Source organism: Pogoniulus pusillus, chromosome 29, assembly GCF_015220805.1.
Source record: "Pogoniulus pusillus isolate bPogPus1 chromosome 29, bPogPus1.pri, whole genome shotgun sequence".
Classification (NCBI taxonomy): Eukaryota; Metazoa; Chordata; class Aves; order Piciformes; family Lybiidae; genus Pogoniulus; species Pogoniulus pusillus.
The window spans coordinates 13,974,828-13,992,465 of NC_087292.1; positions in this window are offsets into that span (position 1 = coordinate 13,974,828).

Sequence of the window (17,638 nt, forward strand, 5' to 3'; positions counted from 1 at the left end):
AGCAGAGCTGAAGGCTCACAAGAAGGTTCATCCAAGAGCCCAAGTCACCAATTGATTGCCTGATGACACAGCCAGAGCTAGAGAACAGGATCCTGCTGCCCTGTACTGGGCTGAAATGGGCTCCTGGGCCATGGGTGTGGGTGGAAGCCCCAGTCAAGGTCGCTCAGGACTGTTAAAGACCATCAGTGCTCTTAGGAACTTAACATAAGCAGCCCTACATGACCAGCAATCACAGACATGAGGAGGCAGGCCAACACTGAGCAGAACCCAGTGCCTAATTTTTAGGGTGTATCCATGGAGCCCAGTGCCTAATTTTTAGGGTGTATCCATGATGCCAACTACAGCCCCAAAGGAGCAAACTACCAGCCAGTGCCCATAGCTTCTGGCAACAAGAACAAGCAGAGGGAAGAATCACTGCTCAGGACCTATATAAATGGCCCTATGTAAACCAAACCAGACAGGGGCTGCTGTGAGATAGTGAACATTTCCCTGCTTAAAACCACTCCCCAGACAGCCCTGCTGGCCCCTCCAGCGGGCAGCACGTAGAGAGGGCAGCGCATGCAGAACAGGCAGCCTAGAGATCAGAGAACACCAAGAGAGGACAGCAGAGCACATATAGCAGGCAGCATCCACCAGAGGCTGCTCGCCGGCTTTGGAAGCGCCGCTGCCCGCAGCTGCGGGCATAGAGCAGGGCTCCGGGGCTTGCCTGGGGCAGGGTCCGTCTGCCCACGGGGCTGGATGTGGGCTCGGCAGACTGGGTAGCTCTGGGTGCTGGACCAGAAGGATGGATACACTATGGCCTGGGAAACTGGGGAGGGAAGGTTGCTGATCGCTTTTTATGCCTTGCAAAGGTGGAAAAGTCCTGCAAAAGTGGGGTGAGAGACCAAGCCAAAGCAATGGTTTGTTGGAGGTACAAGGATGGAAATAACCCCAAATAGGAAAGGCACCCTGCCTGTGTGAGCTGTGGTCACAGCCCTTCACTCTAGGCTTGCAGGAGGTGGCACCCAGGGTGCAAATGAGTGGGAGCTGCTTTTACTCTGGAGGAACACCCACAGATTTGCTGGGAAATCTGCTTGGAAAATCTTGGTATTCAGGTATTGCCTACTTTAGATTTCCATTACTGAAAGAGAGACAGCCAGATCAGCTGGGGAAAGGGTGGCCAGCACAAGAGTACTGGTGACACGGATGAAGTACATTCAAATTTCCACACGGGTTTTCCTCTTGCCATCAGCTCCTGGAGAGTGTAGCTCAGCTTCTCTGAGTCACCTCGCTGATTCCAAAGCCAGGAGCTACCTGCTTGCAAGCTTTCTGCTGTAATGGGCAACGTGGAGCAAAATGTGTATCGAGGCAGAGGATGAACTTTGAGAAACCTCTAAACATTCAGACAGCAAAGGGTGTTGCTGCCCAGACCTGAGAGCTTGTCACTGACACAGCACAACTGCCAGCAGGGAAAGGCTATTTCTGGCTGTTTGGTGTAAGGAGATCAGTGCTTTGGGGGTAAATCGTTCCCTATTTAAAGGACCCACCTGCACAAGGTGTAGCCACAGAGAGTCCAGGTGAATGGTGAGAGCAGACAAATGGTGTGTAGCCCCACTCCCCAGATCACCCACCTCTTTGCTCTGAGGGAGGTAAATACAGTCATAGTTCCTTGCAGATGCAGAAGATGCCACTTTGAGAGATCAGAGTGACCTGTTCAAGGTCATGGAGCTCACCTGGATGCTGTACCTGATGCATCATTGGAGGGTGGCTGCCCTTCAAGCAGCAGGGATGGATCCAGCCCCCAGCCAGTGTCACTCCAATGATGCTCCTACTGGCAAACACGCTGTGCAAAACCAGCAGGACAACTTTGAGTCACTCAGAAATCAAGCAACCAGCCAACTTTGGTGTTTTTTCTTCTCAAAATCATAGAATCAACCTGGTTGAAGAGACCCCCAAGATCATCCAGTCCAACCTATCACCCATCCCTATGCAATCAACTAGACCATGGCACTAAGTGCCACAGTGCAATGTATTGTCCAGATTCATGCAGAAGGTGGGGAAATTCCCAGAAAAACATCCTCTTTTCCTTCTTTTTCAACCAGCTCTGCCAGCTCTGGATACATGCTTGTGAGCTGCATCCATACCCTAGACCTCCTCACACACGTGCTGCCTTGCCCTTTAGCTGTAATTTTTCTCTCAATTGAAAGGAGAAGCAGATGAGTCCTTTTTACTCCAGCTCAGTTTTCCTTCACCTTCTTGAACCTGCACCATCTGGGTTGCAACCACCCTGGATGAGCAGCTCTTGCCTTCCAAGGTGCTGCAAATGTGCAGGAGAGTGCAAAGGCATCAGCAAACTGGGTGACAGCTGTTCTCCATGAAGTGCAGAAGGGTGATGGAAACTTAGCTGTCAATGTCAGGCTTTGGCACAACTTGCCTAGTCAGGAGACACATTGTTAAGTTTTTGTGATCCCATCTAAGTTCACCTGTTCCCTTTGCCCTTGCTCTGATTTTCCAATAGCCCAATGTATGGATATCTTCTACCCTGAAAAATGAGCCTGGCTCTGTGGATGGGATGGTTTGCAGAGTATGTGGTGCCTGGCTCGATGCTGAAGATGCTCAGGACTGGGTGGCTTGTACCAGAAGTTATCTCCCTCTCTCCCAGCAAATCAGGCTCTTGAAATGAGTATTTTGTGAACTTCACAAAAATGTCCTCTTTGGCTCCTCTGTTGCCATGTTCTAATATTTAAGAGGTAGCTAAAAGGATGATAGAGACTCCATTTTCCAAGGATGCTCATGGAAAACACGAGGGGTAATGGGCAGAAGTTACTCCTGGGAAGATGCCAATTAGACACAAGAGGAAAATTTCCACAGCAAGAAGAATATCCCCAGGGAATTGGTGGAGTCTCCAACATTGGACACTTCTGAGATTCAACTGGACAGGGTACTGGGCCATCTTATCTAAACCATGATTTCCCCCCAAAAAAGCTGGACCAGATGATTTCTGAGGTCCCTTCCAACCTGATACTCTATGATTCTGTGATTCTAGCATCTTCATATGATCCCTTGCCTGGTCAGAGTTTGGGCCAGGCTCGGGAAGCAAGAAGGAGCAGCATGAGCCGAGCTTCACCTCCCCTCCACCCCTGCCCTTCCTTTCTTCTGCAAGGAGATCATGAATGGAATGAAGGCTGTTTGAACCATTTCCTCACCATCCTGAAATGGTGTAGGCAATGTTCACAGCTGTCTCCCACCTCCCAGGGGTGGAGAATGGCTGAGCAGCCTCTCTTCCAGTCTGAACTCCTACCCAAGCTGAAGCAGGATGCTGATCCTGTTCAAAATTCATCATCTTTTTCCTCTTCCCCCCCTTTATTTCTTTCTTGTTTGTTTCTTTGATTTTGGTGTGAAGACCCAGGTAAGTGTTCAACTGGCTCCCACTCAGCTGAACTGGGGAGGACCCTGCTGAACTGGGGAGGACCCTGCTGTCCTCTGACATATTTTGGCTCTCTTTTTAACGGTCATGACCTAGAGTTTGAGAAACTCTGCACTTAACAGCTCTTCCTATCTCTTCCTCTTCCCTTTCTGCTGTGTCTCCTACAACATCCATTTTCCCTTGTCCTTCTCTCCTCCCCTGGCCAAAACAAAATAAAAAATTAAGTGTGAATTTCAGAGCCAAAGATGCTTTGGGTTTTGGTTTTTTTTTTTAAGCAGACATTGAGAAGTGAAGGGGAAAAAAACCTTTCCTGTAAATTATAGTCCTGTGGAAATGGCTCCAGTTGCACAGAGAGTTTGGCAAATTACAGAAGATGCAAATGTCAGTCGAAAAAACTCTGGCAGTAAATACTTTTGTCCACAACTGCTTCGTTAGCAAAGCTTTGCACTTGAAAAGCTGCTCTTGAGAGCTGAGCGGGGGTGACAGCTCCCTCATTTTTGGTAGGCTTCAAATGGTTTACCTATAACAAACAACTAGGTCATTTATCCCTCTCTAATTAATCCATCAATAACATTGCAGTCTTAAAGACTAGAAAAAATTCATTTCTGGCATGGATCCTTGGAAAGAAAGATGCTTCATTGCTCGCATCTCTTGCCTCTCCTCCATGTGTTGTCTCCAGTGGGGCAGTAGGTGAATGATCAATGTACAACCCTGACAGTCCAAAGATCTCTTTTTTTTCTCAGCCTGCTTCCATCTCCTCTTCCCCAAGAAGGAAAACCAGCTGCAAAGTGGTCATGCCACAACAGAAGGCAGGAAGGGATCTTCTCCCAGGCAACCAGCAACAGAACAAGGCGATACAGTCTCAAGCTGTGCCAGGGGAGGTCTAGGCTGGATATTGTTAGGAAGTTGTTGGCAGAGAGAGTGATTGGCATTGGAATGGGCTGCCCAGGGAGGTGGTGGAGTCACTGTCCCTGGAGGTGTTCAAGACAAGCCTGGCTGAGGCACTTAGTGCCATGGTCTAGTTGATTGACTAGTGCTGGGTGCTAGGTTGGACTGGCTGATCTTGGAGGTCTCTTCCAACCTGGTTGATTCTATGATTCTATGATATGCCCGAGAAGAGCGAATGTCAAAGCAGGTGTGGAGCATTCAGTGCCATGAACTCATCACTGATTTCTCACCAGTCTCCTGTTGTCTAATTATTTTATTTAGAAAAATCATGGAAAACCTAATTTTTCAGTTTGCTTTGGTGGTTGATGAGCTCCTAGTCAAGAAAAAGCATCTCTTTGCCAAGTAAGGCAGCAAAGCTCCTTAGGAGATATTTCCCATAGCCTCCAGAGCCAGAAAATGAATAAAAGGACTGAAATGAAAACTGCATTTACATGGACAAATTGCCAGCAGGACCAGGGAGGTCATTCTTCCTCTGTACTCAGCACTGGTCAGGCCACACCTTGAGTACTGTGTCTAATTCTGGGCCACTCAATTAATAAAGATGTTGAGATGCTTGAATTTGTCCAGAGAAGGGCAGAAAGGCTGGGGAGGGGCCTGGAGCACAGCCCTGTGAGGAGAGGCTGAGGGAGTTGGGGGTGTGCAGCCTGCAGAAGAGGAGGCTCAGGGCAGACCTCATTGCTGCCTACAACTACCTGAAGGGAGGCTGTAGCCAGGTGGGGTTGGTCTCTTCTGCCAGGCAACCAGCAACAGAATAAGAGGACACAGCCTGAGGCTGTGCTAGGGCAGGTTTAAGATGGACATTAGCAAGAAGTTTTATACAGAGTGATTGCCATTGGAATGGGCTGCCTGGGGAGGTGGTGGAGTCACCATCCCTGGAAGAGTTTAAGAGGAGGCTGAATGAGTGCTCTGGTTTAGTTAATAAGAAGGGTTAGGGGATAGGTTGGACTTGATGATCCTAGAGGTCTTTTCCAACCTGGTTAATTCTGTGATTCTATGCTGGGTTCTAGCAATGATCCATTCTCCTTCTGAGACCAAAACCTTTGCAACTGTCAGACCTGACCTAGGACCTCACTCCCAATCAGGCCCTGTGTGGTGTAAGGCTTGTAGAGCGGTGTACACCATTGTGCAACGCCACTGCTCGAGCTGTGTGAGCCCATGATTTATGCCTCTCCTTCCTGAGCACAAATAAAAGACATCATCATTCAATGTTTTTGCAAGGACCTCTGAGAAATTTCCTTCTCCATGTGCAAAAGCTCTTTGGAGCATTGTGGTTTCTTTCAGCTGATCTCACCCTGCTCCAAGGACTGTGTCCAAATCATGACTTTCCAGATGTGATCTCTGAAGGGTCCTCTCACCCACCTTTCTCCCTTGCCTAGGTGTAGGAAGGTCTTGAGCAAATGCACTCAGCATGTGAGGGTGCCCAAAGAGGATGGCTTCTGCAAACCTTTTTCCTCCCCTACATCTGCTTGCCCTGCCCAGAGTGGTCCAACCACATCCATCACAGCAAAACCATAGCAGCAAGACTCTCTCTGCCTCATCCCAGGATCATGATGTTTGTGCAGCACTTCTTGGGGAATATTTCACCTGGCTCTTTTCCATCACCTGGTGAAAGAAGCACATCCCTCATGCTCTTTGCAGAAACGAGTCAGAGAATCACTGAATCTTTATGGTTGGAAAGGACTTCTAAGATCCTCAAGTCCAACCATTAGCTAACTCTAGCAGGGCCACTACTACACCACATCCTTGAGCACCGTATTTAGAGGGCATTTGAATACTTCCAGAGACATAACCACTTCACTGGGCAGCTTGTTCCAGACTCAAATAATCCTTTTGGCATAGAATATTTTCACTAATATCCAACCTAAACCTCCCCTGATGGAACTTGATGCCATTTCCTCTTGTCCTACCATTTGTGATGTGTGAGAAGAGACCAACACCCACCTCTCTACAGCCTCCTTTCAGGGAGTTGTAGAGACCAAGGAGGTCTCTCCTTGGCCTCCTTTTCTCCAGATTGAACAACCCCAGTTCCCTCAGCCTCTCCTCACAAGAGCTGTGTCAGCATTGTTGCTCTTCTCTAGACCTGCTCCAGCACCACAATGTTTCTTTGTGGTGTGGCACCCAAAACTGAACCCAGTACTCAAGGTGCAAATAAATGTGCAGATAAAAGCCAAAGGTCTTGCTGCTGGCTCCACGTCTGGCCCAGCTTCTCTCAGCCCCATGATTTATGTTTTGGTTTGTGAATGCCTCTTCCTGCCAGGTGATCACATGGGCCCTCCACTGCACATTATTTTTGCCTTTGCTTTTCCTTCCCTTCCCCTCCCTCCCCACCTCCCCCCTTTGAAATGGTTTTCATTTTTATTAAAGCAATTTATTCTTGCTGTTGCCAAAGGCTTATCAGGTTCAGCCTACGTTCAGAGGAGTCATGCCTGGTGATTTTGGAGGGTGGGGGCGGTTGTGTATATTTGGAGGGGAAGAAAATGAATGAAAGCAACTCCAAAAGGGCGGCTGAGCAGGGCTGGAGGGAGCATGGCTGGGGTCCAGCACCGAGATTTCGGCTCCAGGCAGGGGTGGAGGTCAGGAGCGAGACAGCCTGTGTGGAGCTGGGGAGGAGCAGAAGAGGGGCAAAGGGGATGGGGAGAGATATTTTACACCCCCTTGAGCTATTTGCAATATGGCCTCTGCCAATCTGGAGCTGTTGGTATTTCGAATGGCATGTAGAGAGGAGTCCCTCCTCCCTCCAAGGTATGTTAATGAGAACCCCGTTAAGAAACTCCTTGGAAACTTCAAGGGAAGACAAATCCTCTTGGTTGATGAATTCATTTTCTCCCTTTGCTTGACCCGTCAGCCTATGCTGCCAGCAACGCTCCCATTAGCTTCAGCAGAGTTTGCCAACATCTGCTGAGTTCCAAGACCCATAGAAATCCATTGGAGCCCTTCCATGGATCTCAAGGAGCTTTGGGTCAAGTCTTCTGCCTGCGGGATGAGGCTGGGGTATGTGCGTTGGCTGCCTGCTCGGAGCCTGCCGGTGAGTGATGAGCTGTTGAACAATGTCTTCATCTCTGGGCAGGGCTGGGAGGAGGGACGGAGATGCTAACTGGAACCAGCCTGGAGTGAAGTCATTTGTTTCTCTGTGCTGTTTCCCTTCTCCTGAAGGCTCTCAGGGAGGGAAGAGGAGCTCACAGGCAGCGATGTCTGCAGAAACCCAGGGCTCTTGTTTCATCATGTTAAAGCCTCACAGCCCTGGAATAACTGCTGAGACCCCAAGGATGTCACCCACATCCAAAGACCAACTCACCACATCAGTGCCACCATGGCAGAGCTCCAAACACTGCTTTCCTGCAAACACTGTGACACTGCTGGGAAAGGGCTGTGGCAAACAGCAGTGGCATGGGGTGAAGTGCAGCCCCCTAAGTGGCTGCCCCATCCTTGGCCAAAGAGAGGGAAAGATCTCCAAGCCAACAGTTTTCAAGCGCTCCTTGCGAGGCAGCTAAACGTGAGTTTTATCAGCCTATAAGAGCCTGCAAAGATAACACTTCAAAGAAAACACGTTTTAAATACACCTTTAAAAGCCTTAAAATCTAATTCCATAAATGTTTGTGTTACTTGGGCAAGAGATAAAGCCAAGAGCTATTACTGAATTGTAGCGGGGCCCAATACCTGTGAAGTTCCCTCGTGTCCCTATCAGATGAATGGTTCACTTATTAATCTGTCTCTGGATGCAGTAGAGCTCTTGCCTCTTTCAATGCTCTCCTCTCCCATCTCTGTGTGCCAGCTGCTTTGCAGCTCCAGCAGGACTTGAGTGTGGGTGCAAATCTCATCTGGACCAGAGGGTCGACATAGAGACCCTACCTCTGCAGTTTCATCCCTCTGCTGAAGATGAGCAGAAAAGCAGTGCTGTAGAGAAATAGGATCATAAAATCATAGAATCAGTCAGGATTGGAAGGGACTGCAAGGATCATCTAGTTCCAGACCCCCTGACATGCCCAGGGACACCCTACCCTGGATCAGGCTGCCCACAGCTTCATCCAGCCTGGCCTTAAACACCTCCAGCCATGGGGCCTCAACCACCTCCCTGGGCAACCCACTCCAGCCTCTCACCACTCTCATGCTCAATAACTTCCTCCTCACATGCAGCCTGAACCTACCCATCTTCAGCTTCACTCCATTCCCCCCAGTCCTGTCACTCCCCAAGAGCCTAAAAAGTCCCTCCCCAGCTTTTTTGTAACCCCCTTCAGATCCTGGAAGGCCACAATAAGGTCACCTGGGAGCCTCTTCTTCTCCAGACTGAGCAGCCCCAACTCTTCCAGTCTGTCTTCATGGGAGAGCTGTTCCAGCCCTCTGATCATCCTCATGGCCCTTCTCTGGACACACTCCAGCACATCCACATCCTTCTTGTAATAGAGGCTCCAGAACTGGCTGCAGTACTCCAGGTGAGGTCTCAGCAAAGCGCAGTAGAGGAGGGGAGAATCACCTCCCTCACCCTGCTGGCCACACTTCTAAATAATTAAAGCCAATGCTTACTTGGTTGGTGATGCTTGTTTCACTGGTTTGGAATAGGTCAATCCTCCTTTGCTGCTAGTGGATGAGGATTGTGGTGTCTCACTGTCACAGACTGCAAGGGCCATATTCCAGCATTATAAAAATGCTGGGAGAGATTTGTGGCACTTGAGGGCTGCAGATGTTTGGAGTGTGAAGTCTAAACATCCCGTTCCAGTTTTGTCTTTTTGTGGGGATGAAGGAAATGAAGAACATCAAGAAGTCAGGAATGAAGTAGTCTGCAAAATCCTGAGTTGAAATCCTTCGCAGTGCTGTGGTCAGAGGAAATAGACTCACACCAACACATGTCCAGAGAAACTGCACCCTGCTGGGGGGAAGGAGTGAGTGAAATCCCTGCAATCTCTGCTTTCCATGGAGAGCTCTGCTCTTGCTCTGGGCAGCCATGACCTTATGATGGGCACATGTGTACAGGGCTGTAAGCCTGAAGAAAAACCAATGCACACTGCCAGTTAATTTCCCTGCAGCTTTTTGAGTCCCTGAGATGCTTATCAGGAAAGAGAGGACACTGTTTAACAGCACAACACAGCACATCATAGCAAAGCATCACACTGACACCTTTGGAAACATTAAACTTCGCAAGAACCAACTCCAAAAAGCTATTTTAGGAAGGGAGTCTGCCCACTCTGTCACACGTGCAGCACTCCAGCTGGGATGAGAGCAGGACTTGGCCGTTGGAAGATTTTGTGCCTAGTCACCAGATCCATCCTTGACTTACACTCAACAGCTTTTCTGAAGCTCAATGTGGAGGAATCTGGCTGGGGGTCCTAAAACCCATACTTAGTGGCATGTATGAGCCAGGCAGAGGGGCTGGTCCCTGAGGGTCTGCCCAGCCTCTGAGGTTTTTTCTTCCTACATGAAAGGTAGAGATGAGGCCAGAAGTTTTCTGGCAGAGCTTGTGGCCCCCACCCACGGGCAGGTCTCCCTGGTAGCACTAATGCTCTGGGAGTGAAAATCAATGGCAGTGCAAAGGCAGCACAAATTGATCCAAACTCCTGCCTGATGGACAAAATATTCCCAGCGTATTGTTCAGTGCACTTAGTGCTAAATAATTGACACTATTCTTGAGGTGCTTTCTTCTTCAACCACCCCCCACCAACATTCACCTTTCTCTGTGTGTAACCTGTGCAGAACACTTCTCAGTCTCTAGCATTTTCTTTCTCCTCAGACAAACCCCTCTGGATTTCTTTGGATGCCATAAACCAAGAGTTTGAACATTTGTTTGGACCCAGAAATCTTTTCCTCTCTCTAAGCTACAGAAAAGGCATTTATGTTTTGTTGTTATTGTACTGCACTGCATGGAAAGATGCTTAGAGCAAGTGGGGCAGAGTGGTCCATGGTGTGTCATGTCACCAGGATCTTGTGCAGCACCCAGTGACTCCAGCAAAGACCATAGGAAACCAGTTTTCCCCCAGAGAACCTTCTCTGCAGCTTGCAGAGAAGACAACTGCAGCCTACTGAAAGCAGCTCTGAAAGCCCTGTGGTCGAGGGATGGCAGATGGAGACACCCGCCTGGTGGGCTGGGAGATAGAAATCAGAAGTCAACAAAGATGAAGAATGGCAGAGGGAGAAATCCTGTGTTTTCTCTCAAGGAGATGTTTTCTCTCCTTTATCTAGCACACAAGCTATCTAGGCTGTGTGTACGTTTAGCTGTCAGTGCCTGGGATGCTTAACATATTCCCTTCTGCTCACCATCCAAGGATCACCCTAGAAAGGCAATGGCTTGCAGCAGCACCATCATCAGATGATGCTGCCAGAGAGGCAGGGTGGTAAGCACTTATCCTTCTCCAAATTTCCCTTTTGAAACCTAATTCTGCACAAGAGCTCCTCTGTCTTGTGCACAGGATGAGCCCCCAGCATGTAGGGCTGACAGATCAGCTTGGCAAACTCAAGTCATGAATGTTAAATAAATGCTTAATCATTTGTGTAATCTTCCTTAATTATCAAAGAAAAGCAACTGCTCTGAGCCCACCCAGAGGCTCTGGTGTCAAACACTTCTCCCCATGGTGACTGATGGTGGGTCTCCAAAATTCAAACTGACAGAGCATGTTGAGTAAATGCTGGTGAGTAGAAGAAGGTGCCCTGGAGGGTGCACATCAACTCAAGGTTTTATCTTAGGTTTTAACCCCAGGTGTCCAGTTTTGGGATCCTCAATTCAAGAGAGGTGTTGAGGTGCTGGAGCGTGTCCAGAGAAGGGTGACAAAGCTGGTGAGAGGCCTGGAGCACAGCCCTGTGAGGGAAGGCTGAGGGAGCTGGGGGTGTGCAGCCTGCAGAAGAGGATGCTCAGGGCAGAGCTCATTGCTGTCTACAGCTACCTGAAGGGAGTCTGTAGCCAGGTGGGGTAGTGCTCTTCTCCCAAGCAACCAACAACAGATGAAGGGGACACAGTCTCAAGCTGTGCCAGGGGAGGTCTAGGCTGGATGTTAGGAGGAAGTTGTTGTCAGAGAGAGTGATTGGCATTGGAATGGGCTGCCCAGGGAGGTGGTGGAGTCACTGTGCCTGGAGGTGTTGACGAAAACCCTGGCTGAGGCACTTAGTGCCATGGTCTGGTTGAATGGCCAGGGCTGGGTGCTACCCAACATCCAAATCACCTCCAAATGTCCCCTGCAGCCTGCAGGACCTAGGTCTTCTTGTGATTCTGGCAGCTCTTCAGGCAGAGCTCAGGCAAAGGACTCAGTATATTTTGGCACTGAGGTCTCCTACCCCTTCTCTTACCCCTGTATTGGATTCAGACTGCTGCCTGTGGTGGGATGGATGGAAACCATTACACCAGAGAGTAAATGAGCACAGCTTTCTGAAACCCACACTGATGAGGAAAACACAGACCCTGCTGTTTGCAGAGGCAGATCTGAAGGGTAAAGCCAGCAGGGCTGGTCACAGGCTGTCTCGAGCCACATTTACACTTCCTGTGCTTCAAATATACCATGGCTTGCCCAGGTCTAGCTACACCTCATACCAAATGTGATGAGAAGAAAATGTTCTCCAAAACTCCAGCCCTAGGAGGTGATGCTTCTCTGCCAGGATAGCCAATCTTCTTGCAAAGCAACTACTTCTTCTTCCCTTTTACCTTCTTGTTATATGCTTTCCTGCCTATGGAGGCCAAGTGGTATCCACTAGTGCTGCCCAGGTTTTCAGGTCTTTATGTGCATTCAGTCCTCACTGGGAGCCAGGGAAGCAACTCTTTAGATCTGTGACATCTTTGCAGCACAAACTGCTTCGTGTTCAACCATACTCACTTACAGCCTGCTGTGCATTCACACTAGCACTGATAAGTTTCTGGCTAATGGTGACATTAAATCATCAAATGAAAACTAATGAGGGAGAGAGTCAGAAGATGTCAGATGATGATGATGATGATGATGATGATGAGGGGGAGGAATTCATAGTAGCAGAGGGGGCCAGCCATCATCCAGGCAGAGTTGCTGAATTATGAGTGTGTTAATTAACATTTTGATTCATTAAGCATGGCTCATTGTTGGGATTCGTTGATGAGAAGGCAATTGCAGAGTTGGTGCCAAGTAGAAGTTTCACCAGGTCCCATTCTGCCCTTGTTCTGCTGGCGTAGGACAGAAGCAGTTCTTAATCTTACAAGCAAATTAAAAGAGAGCACAAAGGGGGCTCTGAGCAGCCTGATCTAGCTGCAGATGTCCCTGCTTGCTGCAGGGGGTTGGACTAGATGACCTTTAAAGGTCCCTTCCAACCCAGACCATTTGATGCCTCTATGGCTGGAGTGAATCACAAACAAGGCTCCATGCTCATGTCAAGCTTTCTGGGCCACTGCAGCGGTTAGGAGAGCTTGCTGAAATCCAACATCTGCATCCCCCCAGCCTTCATTTGTGGAGACAGAAACCGCTGCACATCTCCTGCGAGGCATAAAGAGGTTACTGCTAGAGAGATAGGGATGACCACATTCCTCATGTGCAGCCAAGTGCTGAATCATCTGGGTCATCTTATGAGCTGTCATCTGTACTTGTCATATACATCCTACAGAAGGAATATTTCCAGGGTGCTTTAGAGAGCATTAATATCATTTATATGTATTACTTCTTTTATCCCTTTGCATACAAAAACCAGGTGTATATTTTTCACTTGTCATGAATTCAGCCACCCAGGACTTGTAAAGAGGGGAGAGCTGTAGCTCAAACATTTAGAAACCTCTAAAATGCACCTGCAAGAGTTTCCTCATCCATCACTGCACTGTTATTTTCAAGTTCAACATCCTGGGACTTCCCAAGCATCCATATGAGCATTGCATGTCCTCTCTCCACACCCTCTTGGAAACTAATAACTGTGCTTAAGAAGGTGGACCAGCTTCTCCATGTGTGGAAATCAGCCCAGCACCAGTCAAAGCCACCAAGCCTTGCTAGCATAGACCAGCAGAAGAGTTGATCCTCAGCTCTAGACTAGGAAATACCCACCTAGCACCTCTCCTATGAGGACTGACTGAAAGAGTTGGGACTGTTCAGTCTGGAGAAGAGGAGGCTCCCAGGTGACCTTATTATGGCTTTCCAGTATCTGAAGGGGGGCTACAAAAAAGCTGGGGAGGGACTGTATAGGCCATCAGGGAGTGACAGGACTGGGGGGAATGGAGTGAAGCTGAAGATGGGTAGGTTCAGCCTGGATGTGAGGAAGAAGCTGTTCAGCATGAGAGTGGTAAGAGCCTGGAATGGGTTGCCCAGGGAGGTGGTTGAGGCCCCATGGCTGGAGGTGTTTAAGGCCAGGCTGGCTGAGGCTGTGGCCAGCCTGCTCTAGGGTAGGGTGTCCCTGGGCGTGGCAGGGGGATTGGAACTAGATGATCCCTGCGGTCCCTTCCAACTCTGACTGATTCTATGATTGTATGAAATACCAAGCAGCCTGAACCAGAGGGAAATGAATGACTCCATGAGGAGCTTCAGCACTTCTTCTGGCTCTTTGAGTGGGACTTACAGATCGTCATAAACATCCTGATCACTTCTATCTGAACATAAAGGCACGAGGAGGAATCAAGCTCAGAGCTTGCTATTTATTGTGCCTAGTCTGTTTTACACCAGTGCCTGGTGCCCAGCTATTTTTTTTTTGGACTGATATTGCTTATGCTTTAGGAGGAAAAAAAAAAACCTCAACAAACCAAAAGCCAACCAAGTTGCTCTGCTGGCTCACTGTACTTTTAAGAAGTGCATTTGGCCCCGTGAGAATGCATCAAAATTTTGATGCTTAGCAGAAAATAAAAATATTTGCACTCAGTTCATTTATAGAGCTGCACATAAACTGCTCCCCCTCAGGGCATATCCGAGGGAAAGACTGGAAATAAAATATAAATTCTAAACAGCAGTAAAATGTTTATCGCGCTGGGGGTTATGAGTGCTCAGCTTTTATTACTGCAAAAATCAATTTACTGAACTTTGGGTTTACTGCAAAATCACAAAAGTAAAACCTGAATTCATTGGGCAGCTGCAGTGTCACTGCTGCTCCTTTCCTATGTCTGGGAGAGATGTATCCTGCGTGGTCCTGCTCTAAGCCTCCTTCCCGCTCTGTCTCCTCTCCTGATGGCAGCCAAGTCACCTTCTGTGCCTGGCAGCCTACCTGGGGTCCCTCTTGCTGGGGTCTCTGAGGAGACCAAGAGTCCAACCTGGAAAAATAAACTCTGAAAAAATAGAGGAAATGGCCACTTCCTCCACCGGGATTTTCAGTTGTGTTTATGACCCCATTGTGAGCTGTGCTTAGGGATGGGGATGCAGGATATCATAGGACCATAGGATATTAGGGGTTGGAAGGGACCCAAGGAGATCATTGAGCCAAACCTCCCTGCAGGAGCAGGGCAATCCTATCTAACACAGATCACAGAGGAACACATCCAGACAGGCCTTGAAAGGCTCCAGAGAAGGAGACTCCACAACCTCTCTGGGGAGCCTGTTCCAGTGCTCTGGGACCCTTACTGTAAAGAAGTTCCCCCTTGTCTTGAGGTGGAATCTCTTTTGCTGCAACTTACACCCATTGCTCCTTGTCCTATCCCAGGGAGCAGTGAGCAGAGCCTGTCTCCCCTGCTCCTGACCAGCCCTCAGATACTCATAAACATTTATCAAATCCTCTCTAAGTCTTCTTTTCTCTAGACTAAAATGCCCCAGGTCCCTCAGCCTCCCCTCCTGTTCCCTAGTCATCCTTGTAGCCCTCCACTGGACCCTCTCCAGCAGATCCCTATCCCTTTTAAACTGGGGACCCCAAAACTGAACACAGTATTCAAGATGAGGTCTCACCAGTGCAGAGTAGAGGGGGAGGAGAACCTGCCTTGATCTGCTGGACACACTCTTCCTAATACACCCCAGGATCCCATTGGCCTTCTTGGCCAAGAAGAGAGGATGCTAAAAGCATCCTGAGTATGAAGACCCCCATGTCAACTTCCATTTACAATAGGAGTGGTGAGACACTGGAACAGGCTGCCCAGGGAGGTTGTGGCTGTCCCCTCCCTGGAGTTGCTCAAGGCCAAGCTGGATAAGGCCTTGAGCAATCTGTTCTAGCAGAAGGTGTCTCTGCCCATGGCAGTGGGGTTGGAACTAGATGAGCTTACTGGTCCCTTTCAACTCAAACCATTCTAAGATTCATTGTGGTTTGATACTGTGATACTGTGGTGGACCTGGGTTCTCTGTTGGAAGCTGTAAGTATGCCCAAAATAATAGCAAGATTTTGTCATAGTGACCTCAGTGGTCAAGATAATACAAAATGGAAAGGGTAGGTGCACAAAAGTCACTTCAGGGGTTGGGCATCATGCAGCACAACCCAGCCCACCAGCAAGCTCCACTGAACCACTCCTCTGCTTGTCTCCCTGGAGTTTCTATGGCTAAAATCATTGCAGATCTTAACAGAGCTTCTGGAAAGCAGTGCAAAGAGTTTGGCCAAAGAGCTTTAGGATTTCCCTCCCTTAGCTGTGGCCACAAGAGACCCATGAGCAGAATGCCACAATGGTAGAACTCTGCAAATCCTTCACAGTCCAGCACATTCATTTCCCAGAGTTTCAGCTCTCAGTAAATGGAAATATTTCATAGAAAGAGACTTGCAGCCCTGTTGAGAAAAAAAATATAGCAGAACAAAGCTGTATTTCAGTGTTTTATTTCAAATTAACAACAACAACAACAAAGAAAAAATATTGAAAGAGGGTTAGATCAGCTCTCCAGATAGGCAAAGCAAATGTTTTGGGAGCGATGAGGAGGATGAAAGCAGCCAAATGAGTCAGCAAATAGCTGGGGATAAGACTGGATTCCAGGAAGGAGAGGCACAGCTTGGGAGAGTATGTTTGGGGGTGGGAGGGTAAAACTCCTACCCAGTATTAATAGGTTTGGCCCATGCTCTGTGCTGAAATGTGCTCAGACACCCCTGAACAACAAGGTGTGTAAGAAAGAGCTGCTGCAAAGCCTGGTGTGCCAGCCTGGCTGGGCACTAGGTGCCATGGAATCATGGAATCTTAGAATGGCTTGAGTTGGAAGGGACCTTTCCAGATCATCTAGTCTGACCCACCACAGTCAGCAGGGACATCTGCAATTAGATCAGGCTGCTCAGAGCCACAAGCAATCTGACCTGAAATAATTCCAAGGATTGGGCATCTCCCATCTCTGGGCAGCCTGGCTCAGTGTCTCACCTCCCTCAGGGTAAGCAATCTCTTCCTTCTCTCTAGTCTAGATCTTCTTCTTTTAGTTTAAATCCATCACCCCTTGTCCTGTCACAACAGGCCCTGCTAGAAATACTGTCTCCATCTTTGTGGCTGGCCCCTTTAAGTGCTGAAAAGCCACGTCAGGGTCTCCCTGGAGCCTTCTCTTCTCCAAGCTGAACAACCCCAGCTCTCTCATCCTCTCCTTACAGCAGACAGGTTCCAGACCTGTGATAATGAAGTTTGGGGACACCACACTGACCACCCCAGAGTTTGCATGAGAGTTCCTGTTTGGATAAAGGAGACCTGGGATCTGGCACACACATTTTGTCTTTTGCCTTCCCAAACCAGTGAAGTGCTCAGGCTTTGGCATGTCTGTCCAAGGTGGCCAGGCTTTGGGGTGTCTGTCCAAGGTGGCCAGGCTTTGGGGTGTCTGTCCAAGGTGGCCAGCAGTCTCAAGTGTGGTCCCTGGCCTGCATTTGGGCAGGGTGTTGCATAAATGAGGTGCCTCTAGAACAAGGCTCAGCATCTTCCCACAGAGAGCCAGCAGGCGTTGCCAGAGCCATGGATTGATGGGGAGCTGTGGACGGGGCCATGCAAACAGCTGTGGCTCCGTTCTCAGCATCTGGCCTCACCACCTCACTGCCAGCTGGATGAGGGCTGTGAGCACCCACAAAACAACAGCAAGGGCAAGGGACCACCGGATCCATCCCTGCCTTGTGTGTACACGGGTTGGAAGACATTGGACAAGCACTACTGGCTCTGATGATGGGCTAATTTTTTCAAGCCCCATTTTGCTTCTCCAATGACAGCTCTAATCTATGGCCACCAGCATCCTTCAGCCTTCCAGGGCCATACAACACAAGTAGCCCTTGCATTGCACTTTTTTTAAAGCTTAGCACAGTTTTCTTGCATCCTTGCTAAAGTGGGTGGCTGTGAAGGGGATGTCAGCTCCCAGCATGTTCCAGCAGCATGAACACAACCCATTCCAGATCCAGATGGGACTTTTGCCCCTTCTCTTACACCTCAGCAACCTTCCAGAAGTCCCACCCAGCTGATTTTTTGGAGCCCTTGCACCAAAGCAGCCCCTCAAGCTTTATCTATCCATCTTG